The 10,831-nt window shown below is 34.7% G+C and overlaps 1 long non-coding RNA gene across 1 annotated transcript; it reads right to left on the bottom strand.

Moving 5' to 3' along the window:
• Positions 1-3,523: 3,523 nt before the first annotated feature.
• LOC139979548 (uncharacterized) lies at positions 3,524-8,071 on the bottom strand. Its single transcript, XR_011797206.1, has 3 exons — positions 7,509-8,071; positions 4,548-4,660; positions 3,524-3,651 (listed from the first exon to the last, which is right to left on the bottom strand). It is a non-coding gene; the product is annotated as an uncharacterized lncRNA (long non-coding RNA).
• Positions 8,072-10,831: the final 2,760 nt, after the last annotated feature.

The following is a 10,831-nucleotide window of genomic DNA, read 5'->3' as shown; positions in this document are numbered from 1 at the left end:
GACGTCATGTGCCTCACAGCCCGTTTTTGTAGAATGACAAGCTTATTAAGGTTAGTATTGAAGGTACCAGACCAGACTGAAGAGTAGTACGATAGATGAGGAAATAATACTATAGTAAATAAACCTTATATTTGAATTGCGTGAAAGATCGCTTTATTTAGGCAGTGTAATGGAGTAATAGAGATATTTTTCGCACACCAATCTGCAGCTAAAAGACAAGATAAATAATTGGGAAAACGTACGAATCGCGCTAATCGAGTAGCGGTTTAAATTAGCAGTGAACTACTGTATAGGCTTAGGACTCGCGCACGCCTATAGTACACTGTACCATATAAGCCTATATGCCTCTTATATATTTGTGTTTCGGCAAGTAAACCTTTGGTCACGTTCGCCAAATAGCGAGTATATTTAAAAACATTTTTCAAAGCCTGAAAACTTTTAAAACTTGATTTCTCATGGTAGAAGTCATGGATACTTTTCATAGGCTACATGGTATATGTATTTACCATACTGAGTACACGAATCCTGTTGCTTGAGGTCAACAGAGTTCAAACTATGAAAAACCTTTTACATGATATCTAACGATGGAACAGTGGATACTTCTCATACTAGGTGTGTATATGCAGAATATTGAGTGCAAGACCCTGCTGTTTTTGGTGGAGGTGTGTACTACAGCGTACAGTAGACTGACCTGTGTTTACCATGCCATACTGTAGTTGTACATCAACATAGTGGTTCGGGCCATTTATATTGTGACAGCTATTCTGGTTTACAAGCAGAGGTCTAGTGCAACGAAGCCATGCATCGAAACCTCAATGCGTTTCGCATTCTGGTTGATTGATAGGAAACTTAATTTAATGAACCTCAGGCCTGCACGGATCAACCTTGACTGCAATTTTCTGAAGCATTAATCCACCTTTCCCTCCCCTCCCCTCTAAATTATTGTATTTCACTTAAAGGCATTGAAGACTCGCCCAAACCGCGTGTCGCCCTCTGAAAATGTTCACTTTCCTTGCTAGCAAGTAAAGTTTTCTTCTTGCCGCTACAAAATGCAGACAGTAATGAAACGTGATACCTTGTTAACTTTATCTAGACATGAAATGTCTAGCGCTGCTATGTACACTGTGTTGTGGGTATTGACCGTAGGTTCTGTTACACCTCATTCGAAACAAGGTCAGATTACCGGCATCCTACGTTTCTTTGTGCGCCAGTCTTCACTCTTTTTAAGAATATTTAAAGTTCTTATCTTCATCTTAATTTTCTCCTTAACGTTTGTTACATAAGGTCAAGATACTCTCCTTCCACCCCTGTCGATTTTCTGCAGCTCTTCTCACATCGTACCAGCTTCTACAGCCATTCTTTTCTCTCTCTTTAGTTGCTGTCCTTCTCCAAGTCGTCGTGGGTGTGCCAACCATCCTCCTTCCTTCTGGTGCCCATTTCATTGCTACTCTTGCATGATTTCCTGTCTCCTTCCTCATAATATGACCAATCCAATTCCATCTGCGTCTCCGTATATCTACACGTATTCTATTTATGCCTGTTTGCTGCATAATTATGTTATTGCTAACTAGTTCTGTCCATGGTATCTCCAGTATTCTTCGTATGCACTTGAACTGAAAAGCATCCAACTTTTGCTCCTCTCTCTTTGTCACTTTCCATGCTTCACTTCCATATAACAGCACTGATCTTACTAGCGTTTTGAATAGTGTTAGTTTTGTCTTTCTACCTATTGCACCATTTGTCCATATTCTTCTTAGGTTTCTAAAAGCACCACGTGCCTTTCCTAATCTGTTTTTGATGTCATCTTTACCTCCTCCATCTTTACTGACTTTTGCCCCCAGATATACGAACTCTTCTGCGTCTTCCACTTGTATGTTGTTGATTTTCAGTGGCGCATATGCCCTGTTATTTATTCTCATGTGCTTACATTTCTTCACATTCATATTCAAACCAATTCTTCCTGCCATCTCTTCTACTTTCTCTGTCTTTTGCTGGATGTGGTCATGCTTTGCCGATAACAAGGCAATATCTTCCGCAAAATCCAGATCCTCAAGCTGCGTGTTTAATCTCCATCTGATGCCTCTTCTTTCTCCTGCAAGTATTTTTCATCATCCAACCTATTGCTAACAAAACAGGAACCCGCTCATGACACATATTAAAAGTTCACTTAAGCTTAAATAAAATGGAGCAACACTTTGCTGAATGGGTCAACAGTTATCTCAAATGGTCTCCAAATTGGTCATTTTTTGTGATTGATATAGATGACTTTTGCTCTGGCAGGTTGTGAAAATATTTCAGTGTACAAACATTGTCACGTAGTGTTCTTAGTCCTTTATGACAATTATTAAGGAGTTTGCTAACATCAAATTGGTAAACGAAAATATCCTTTTTATTGATACATCTATTTGTTTATATTTCCCATGGTAAGACTGTTCTTTCTGGAGTAGAAATTCTATACTGTAAAATCCTTATCAGTTAATGACATGGTTGATGCCCACAAGGGAGTGTTGCAAATAACAGCTAGAAATATCTGATCTTTACTGCTTATCGCTCACTTCTTGGACAAATATGAATCACTTGCTCTGCATAAGTTAGATAGTTACTGTGAATTGTGAGCACATCGTATAGCAAGGAAACAGTGTCAGGGTCAACTGGCTTCCCAGCAAACACAATAACGTTTTAAAAATATCACGAAAACGTTTGGTCAAACGGTATGAAAATGTTTTGGAATAACGTTATAATAACATTAAATGTTGAGTCTTAGAAATAGCGGGAAAACGTTTTAAAATGTTTTGTTCCAATATCATCACAACGTTTTTATAACGTTTTCATGATGTTTAGATGAAATATTTTAAAACGTTTTCCCGCTATTTCTAAGACTCAATATTTTACGTTATTATAACGTCTTTTAAAGACATTTTCATAACATTTGACCAAAACATTTTCCTGATATTTTCATATAACGTTTACCTAACATTTGATCAAAACGTTTACTTGATATTTTAATATAACGTTAATAAAATATCAGAGGAAACTTTTGGAAAATATTATGTTAACGTTTATAGCAAATGTTATGATAACATTATTTCCAAATGTCATCAAAATGTCTTGGAAATGATTGGATGACAGCGACAATACGTTATTAGATATCCCCATAACCCCGCCCCCCCCCCCCTTTAGCTCACATCTGGGTCGTATGTGTCTCACATCTTCCCCTGGCCATGCGCAGCTCGGAACTGACAGTAGGTACCCGAAAATTCTGGCAGCGGGATGCTAGGTCACTGTGGCGTGACAACCGGCGCTCTTGCGAACACAAAGGGGCGGTACTTGAGCTTGAGTTACTTGGTAGCTTGGTAGCTTGAGCTACTGGAACTACTTGGTGATTGTCGCTGAACTCCCACCCCGATTAGCGAGATAATAAGTCAAATATAAGAGACATTATTTATGTTCAATGTAAACATGTTTATTTCTGACAACAAATACTAGAACACTAGAATATTACTAGAAGAGCAAATACAAAAACAGACAACAAAATCTGAGACCACAATACTAGAACGATGAGGGTTCAATCGCTGGAGTTGCTGGTCCCTCTTCTGATTCAACCTCAGATTCATACACCTGTGTGTTCCTCTTTTGTGCCACTTGTGATTTCTATAAGATATGGAGAACAATGGTAATATATTTTTATTAAAAATCTTATACATGCATGCAGTTGCTGATGGTTCCATCTACACAAGGATGTGCTTAACACATACATCATCCTGTTTATTTAACATGAACAATTCCAGTTACCTTTCTCATGTAGTTGCTGCCTCCTGGCATATTAATTAGGGCATTTCTGAGAACTTATACACATAAACTGGTGATTTTTTTTTTAGCCTAACACAATGTAGCATAGGCGAATTCAAGGCCTAAAACTATATTTTTTTAAATCTTCAAACGATGTCAATTTCTGTTCGGATCGTTTTATACACAAACTGGTTAATTTTATAGCCTGACACCCTGTAGCATAGGCGAATTTAAAGCCTATACTTATATTTGAAATCTTCAAACGATGTCTTTTTTTATTCTCATCATTTTATACACATAAACTGGTGAATTTTATAGCCTAACACACCATAGCATAGGCTATTTTAAAACATATATATACATATACTATCCCCCAAAAGGGCACCTTGATTCCACGACAATATGGCGTATCGCTTCGCTTTGCGATGATGCCTTTGACAGAATGTTCTGTCACATAAATTTAGCAGTCCCACATCTAACATTTTGCCTCAGGGTGCTATCTCCCCAAGTCCAAATCTGAGGGGGTGGGGAATGGTGGTTACTCCAGATTTGGCCAGTAAAAAAACGGTATTTGATGATAATTTTTCAGAACATTTTGCAGATATCACTCTTCTGCTCTGCCATGCAGAACCAAGTGCATTAAGTTTGTGCCGAGTCATTTGTTTTTCACAATATTGTTCCACTCACATCTACACAAACACTAAGTGCTTTAGAGACATGATCTTGTTTATTTCATTAATATAAACAATTCCAATTACCTTTCTCATGTAGTTGCTGCCTCCTGGCATATTTGGGGCATTTCTTAGAACTTCACTGATTTCAAACAAGAAATCGATCCTCTTCCCATTTTTGATGCATTTCCTTAGTGCTTCTGTACAAATGAAAGGAAACAAGTATTAAACATCTGTTTGAAAAAAAATTGGCTAACATATTTTATACATACCCGTACCCATACTCATGAGTCGGTACTGGTACCCATACTCACAGTTTCATTTTCCTTGGACCCGTACTTACAGTATAGGCCATTACCCATACCCGTACTCATGAGCCTGTACTCATGGGTCCAGCACTTGTAGTGCTGTTTAATATGTATGCAATGTAAATTTTATGACACATAAATATACTCAGTGACAGATCGATATATTTTTGTTTGTACATGTAAATCTGGGGACACTATGGTATATACACAGTTGGATGACTTTTTCAGGTTAATTTCAAAACTTGCCAGTGGGAGAATATCGGGCAACCTCGAACCAGGGTTGTTGATTTTTTTTTTTTAAATCAGATTTTTTTTTCATTTAAATCAGGTTTTTTTAAATTTTGCAATAATCAAAAGTTCAATTTCCTCTCAAATGTTACCTAAATCTTCCAAAAACACCTATACCCACCCATATTACATACGAGCAGTCAGCCCAATGCTTTAATTTGATTTCCAGACAATCAACGGAAGTCATGCTGTCTTGTATATATTATTTCACAATTAGGCCCTATATCCCCCACTAAGGGGCCAATGATACCAATTTCCCTTTGTTGAACACAGGCACTTGTTTGTACCCAATGAGCTACTTCACAACCATAGTTTATGCAATCTACTGTCTATACACAGGAAGTTAATTTATTCATGATACTCCACCCCAGTAAGGTTTGATTGGGGGATTATAGGGAATTGTATTCTATTTGGTAGTTGACACTTCACTCTGAATAGGGAGTACCACAGAAGAAGTGTGCATGGGCTCATACTAGGCTATATATCTTTAAGTGCACCCAATTCAGTATTATCCAAGCTCACATACTTCATTGAGTCTCTATCAAACAGGTCAACTAGAGGGGATTCTTGCAGGCAATTTCTAGAATTGTTCAATTTGTTTTAGTACGATGGGACACATGCCATACCAGTGTGACAGGATTTTTCTCACTGAAAATACCTCCCACCCCCGGGGGGAATAAAACAGGTTTAATACAAGTTCATTTGTTTGATAAAAGTTTGAATAAAGTTCCACTAAAGCAAGAGACTCGGCTCTTTCCTTTCTACAATCAAGACTATTTGCTTTGGTATTTAATTATACGAGTTTCATTATTGCAGTTTAATCAGTGCCATGGGCTATATATTACATATATATGGGACAGATATTACTGGGATTTACTGAAGTTGCTTTGATACTTGATTGAGACTCTATTTTAATACGAATTGTTTGATTTCAGAGATTAAGCTGACCACAATTCAACTTTTCCTGCCAAGAATTAGAAAATTGATATCTTCCTTGGCTGGATATATGCTACTGAGTACAAATGGTGAAAGTTGCATCTTTTAACTCTTTTACAATGGATTACAAGAGGATGGGACAGGATGTTACTCTGTCTACATAAACAGTGGTTAAGCTGCTGTGAAGCTGACCACACATCCTGCTGAAGATTACATAATAATAGGTGCACAAACAGGTGTAGGGTTTTGGTTGTAGAAAGTTACACTAGAGGTTACAGTGTGGATGATCTCCTGGAACTAATAAGTTGGAGGTTTCTGAGAGGTGTGATGTAAGAACTTCCTGTCTGTGCTACTAGCTAAGATATTGTAAATATGTTCCTAGGGTAAGGGGAAGGTGAGATAACAGTAAAATGCTCTCTGTTACAATTGTTACAGGAAACTCAGTTAGATGATGCTCCTGTTTGGAAACAATTATATCGATGTCAAAGCAGATATGTCTTGAGAAAATTTGTACCTTTGAACCAAGAAAATTATGTTCTAACTCATTCAATTTATCTGCAAATGTTCTGGTTAAAAGTAAAAGGGCTGGGACCATTTAATAAAGAAACAAAGAAATAAGCTTCTTCTATACTGTATTATTCAATAGGAAATTAGTGTTACATATCACTGGAACATTTTAAGCTACGCCTGACATGGACCAATTTCTTGACAAATCTTGTACCGATACCCAAAAAAAGTTATAAACAAACTCAAACAAGTCATCTACACATGAATGTTCTGATTGCAAATAAAGGGTCCGAACCATTTTCAGAAAGGTAAAAAATATAAAACTGACAAAGAAATATGCACATTATTAAATCGAGCATTATTAAATCTAACTTTTGGCGGCCATTTAAGTCGGCTGTCTGAACTTAGCAACAATGGACGTTGTTGGCTCGATGTAATAATGCGTGCACCTGTTTCCAACAACATGTACAGTACCCTAACCTATAACACTAAAACCAATTTTTTGTTTATTTTCTGTACTAATAATCAAATCAAACAGTTAAAAAAGGATTAAAAATAGTGTGAAATATATCTAAACCCTAACCTGTAATATAATCACCCACATTTTCTTTGCAAGGTTTAACCAAAAACAGGTAGCCTATGCCTGGCCTACACATTATTAAATAACAAGCCCCAATCTCTTTTGTTTTCCTGTACAAAAAGTAGCCCTAGCCTATATACATTTTCCTAAAATGTTGAAACTTTCACAATTAATGTCTGCTAAGCTGATCTATAAAAGGGTGAACTTTGTTTCATACAGGTATTTTTTAAGCTTGAAAATTCCCTCTGATCCTCTTACGTGTCTCAACTTCGCAGGGTCCATCATACAAAATACGTGATAACGTGCATATCGTGGTAGGGTAGGCTAGGCCTATAACGTTAGTGGTACACCTTACGTTAATGCTATAAGCATATACTATAGTACGGTAGGCTGATTTTGCATTATTTATGAAAAATACAATGAACTTACCTAATTATTTCTTGTTTTCGATAGACTTACTCCTAACTCCTGATGAAAAGTATCAAAGAATCTGGATAATTCACAGACTTGAATGAGTAATTCTTACTGCAGTAACTAGAGCAGTACGGGCTTGAAGTTGAACTTTGAAGTTGAAGGCAAAGTTGGCAGAGTTGGCAAAGTTGATGGCAAATGAGCAAATCAGCGTAACCAGCGGCACATGCCAAAAAACGCTAGATTTGCAAAAGTAAAATCCCAGAAAACGCTAGATATAGATATTAATGCACATATGTAATGTAGCCTATTACCTCCATCACAAGTTGCACTTACTTATATGATAGACATTGTTATGAATATGATTATTTTAAACAAACTTCAAGTCATAATGGCTCAGAATCATAACAAAACAACTGAAGAATCAACAAAAATACAACAAATTCAGACGATTCTCGTCTCAATCCGCGGTAAGGCTGTGTACGTAGTGTATACATAAACTCACACAATGGCCCACAGTTCCGGTCCTCACGTTTACTACATGCAAACGTACGCCTCAGCTGTACGTACGTTCTGCATTATTCATTTTAAATATATCGACCGCGATAACATTGTGTAAAAGTAACATATAAATAGCGGTTCAAGTGTGTTGGAAAGCGGGAATTTCACCTCGAATGTTTCGGATACGGTCATTTTTTTGGGAACCATCAATTTTGATACGAAAAAACGTACGCTAGGACACCAGAAAAGTCTAAAACACGCTAAATCTAGTGTAAAACGCTAAAGCTGGTAACACTTAAAGATATTTTGTAATGCAAAACGTTATAAAAATGTTTTTAAAACGTTTTTAATATAAAAGTTTGTGTACCTATTTGAATCAATTTCAGGATGCAGGCAATGTTTGTTTTTATTTTGTTTTTATTTTTTTATTGCGTATATACCAACAACGCATAATTTTATCTGACTTCATTAGGAAACTAGATATTTGAACAACATTTTGATATAATGTTGTAGGTAAAACATTTTTAAAACATTTTCTTACAAATGTTATTGTATAACGCATTGAAAACATCATGATATCACGTTTTAAGAAAATATTATTGAAACATTTAAAGATATTTTGTGATGCAAAACGTTATAAAAATGTTTTTAAAACGTTTTTAATATAAAAGTTTGTGTACCTATTTGAATCAATTTTGAGGATGCAGGCAATGTTTGTTTGTTTTTTGTTTTGTTTTTTTTATTGCGTATATACCAACAACGCATAATTTTATCTGACTTCATTAGGAAACTAGATATTTGAACAACATTTTGATATAATGTTGTAGGTAAAACATTTTTAAAACATTTTAAAAACATTTTCTTACAAATGTTATTGTATAACGCATTGAAAACATTATGATATCACGTTTTAAGAAAATATTATTGAAACATTTTAAAGATATTTTGTGATGCAAAACGTTATAAAAATGTTTTTAAAACGTTTTTAATATAAAAGTTTGTGAGCCTATTTGAATCAATTTGAGGGTGCAGGCAATATTTGTTTTTAGTCTTTTTTATTTAATTTTATTGCGTATGTACCAACAATGCAAACTTTTATATGACTTCATTAGAAAATATTTATATGATATTTGAAAAACATTTTAATATAGTGTTGTATGTAAAACATTTTTAAAACATTTTAAAACATTTTCCTCAATGTTATTGTATAACAAATTAAAAACATTATGATATAACGTTTTAAGAAAATATTATTATAACATTAGGAAGATATTTTATATAGCAAGACGTTTTAAAAATGTTTTTAAAATATTATTATTAACATGCAAGTTTAATAGCATATTTGAATCACATTTGATGAAGTGCCATTGTTTTCGTAGTTTTAGTGCATCATATACCCACAGTGCATATTTCCATCTAATTAACGGTAGAATATATTTTTATGATATTTTAACAACATTTTGAAATAATATTGAAAACAAAACATTTTCTAAACATTTTTAAAACATTTTTATGTTATAAAATAACATCATAATAACGTTATATAAATATAATATAAAAATGTTTTGTTATAACGTTTCTACGACCTTTTAAAAATGTTATGATAATGTTATGTGTTTGCTGGGTTTCTGGTTCTTTACTATTTCTAACGACCAACCAGACTGATTAAGACTTAGTGTTTGAAAACTGTTTCCGCCAACAAAAGCAATTAACGTGATACAGATCATTCAAGTTGACCCCATCAAGAAAAGGAATTTTGAGGGACTTTCCCTCGAGTGAACATTTCCGGAAGTGGTAAGCTGAAGGGTCTTGCAAAGTCTCCATGAAGTCTATGATTAAATGCTTTATGTGATGATATCATAAACTGCTGCAATATGAACTTCAACCAAGATAAACTTTCTGAGTGTTTACCAGGTTTGTTTGACTTTCACCTATTTTCACATCGATCAGACAACCTGTTTTATTCCCACTCTCGCAGATAATAATATTTGTAGCAGTGACCTTAAACTTCAAGTTTACTAAGATTCACTTATGCCAATGTTTGGCTATCAAAAGGAAAGGTTCACTTGACTTATTACATTACACTCAAATTGGTTTTATGGAAAACAACAACCATAATTTATAATGGAAAATTGCCCAATTTACATATAGAAAGAAAAGAATTGATGTTTAATCACTATGAATACTGTCAAAGTATTTCCAAATGGGAAAAAGAAGACTTTAGATGTTAACAAAACAAAGATTTGGTACTGATTCTACAGACATGCTATTAGCAGTAAACTATGAACATGTTATCACACACTGGATATTAGTTCAAATGCAACCATACATTCATAATAAAGCAAGAAATAAAACAAGGCTTTCATTTTCTAAGTTGATGTTTAAGTTCCAACTAATACGCTCGAAAATACATGCTGTAAAATCGAAATGGTCTCAGGCGACTAAATGTCAAGCACTTGTTTATAATAACTTAATACTCAAAGTGTTATATGTACGCAAACTAAGGTGACAAAAAGGTGATAATATTACATTGTATTGCAGTTTTCTGTAAACAGACTAAATGACTTAGACCAGTGAATGTTAATATAACAATCCAAACTTACATGGTATAAAGTCTTCCTTTTCATTGACTTTTATCAGATTTTCAGGCCACAGGAATTTCTTTTAGAAATAACTCTCGATTTCAGATACCAAGATGGGGCATGCAGACTTGTTTGAATTCTAATGAATAAAACTTTTGGAATCGTGCGAAAAAAAATGGAGACGAAATTATAGAGTGATTTTTTAACTACTTCTGAAAAGGTTAGCTGTATGTTATTAGTCACTAACGGCGGAATGTT

The sequence above is a fragment of the Apostichopus japonicus genome, chromosome 14, assembly GCF_037975245.1.
Source record: "Apostichopus japonicus isolate 1M-3 chromosome 14, ASM3797524v1, whole genome shotgun sequence".
NCBI lineage: Eukaryota > Metazoa > Echinodermata > Holothuroidea > Aspidochirotida > Stichopodidae > Apostichopus > Apostichopus japonicus.
This window is presented reverse-complemented; position numbering and strand designations above follow the sequence as displayed.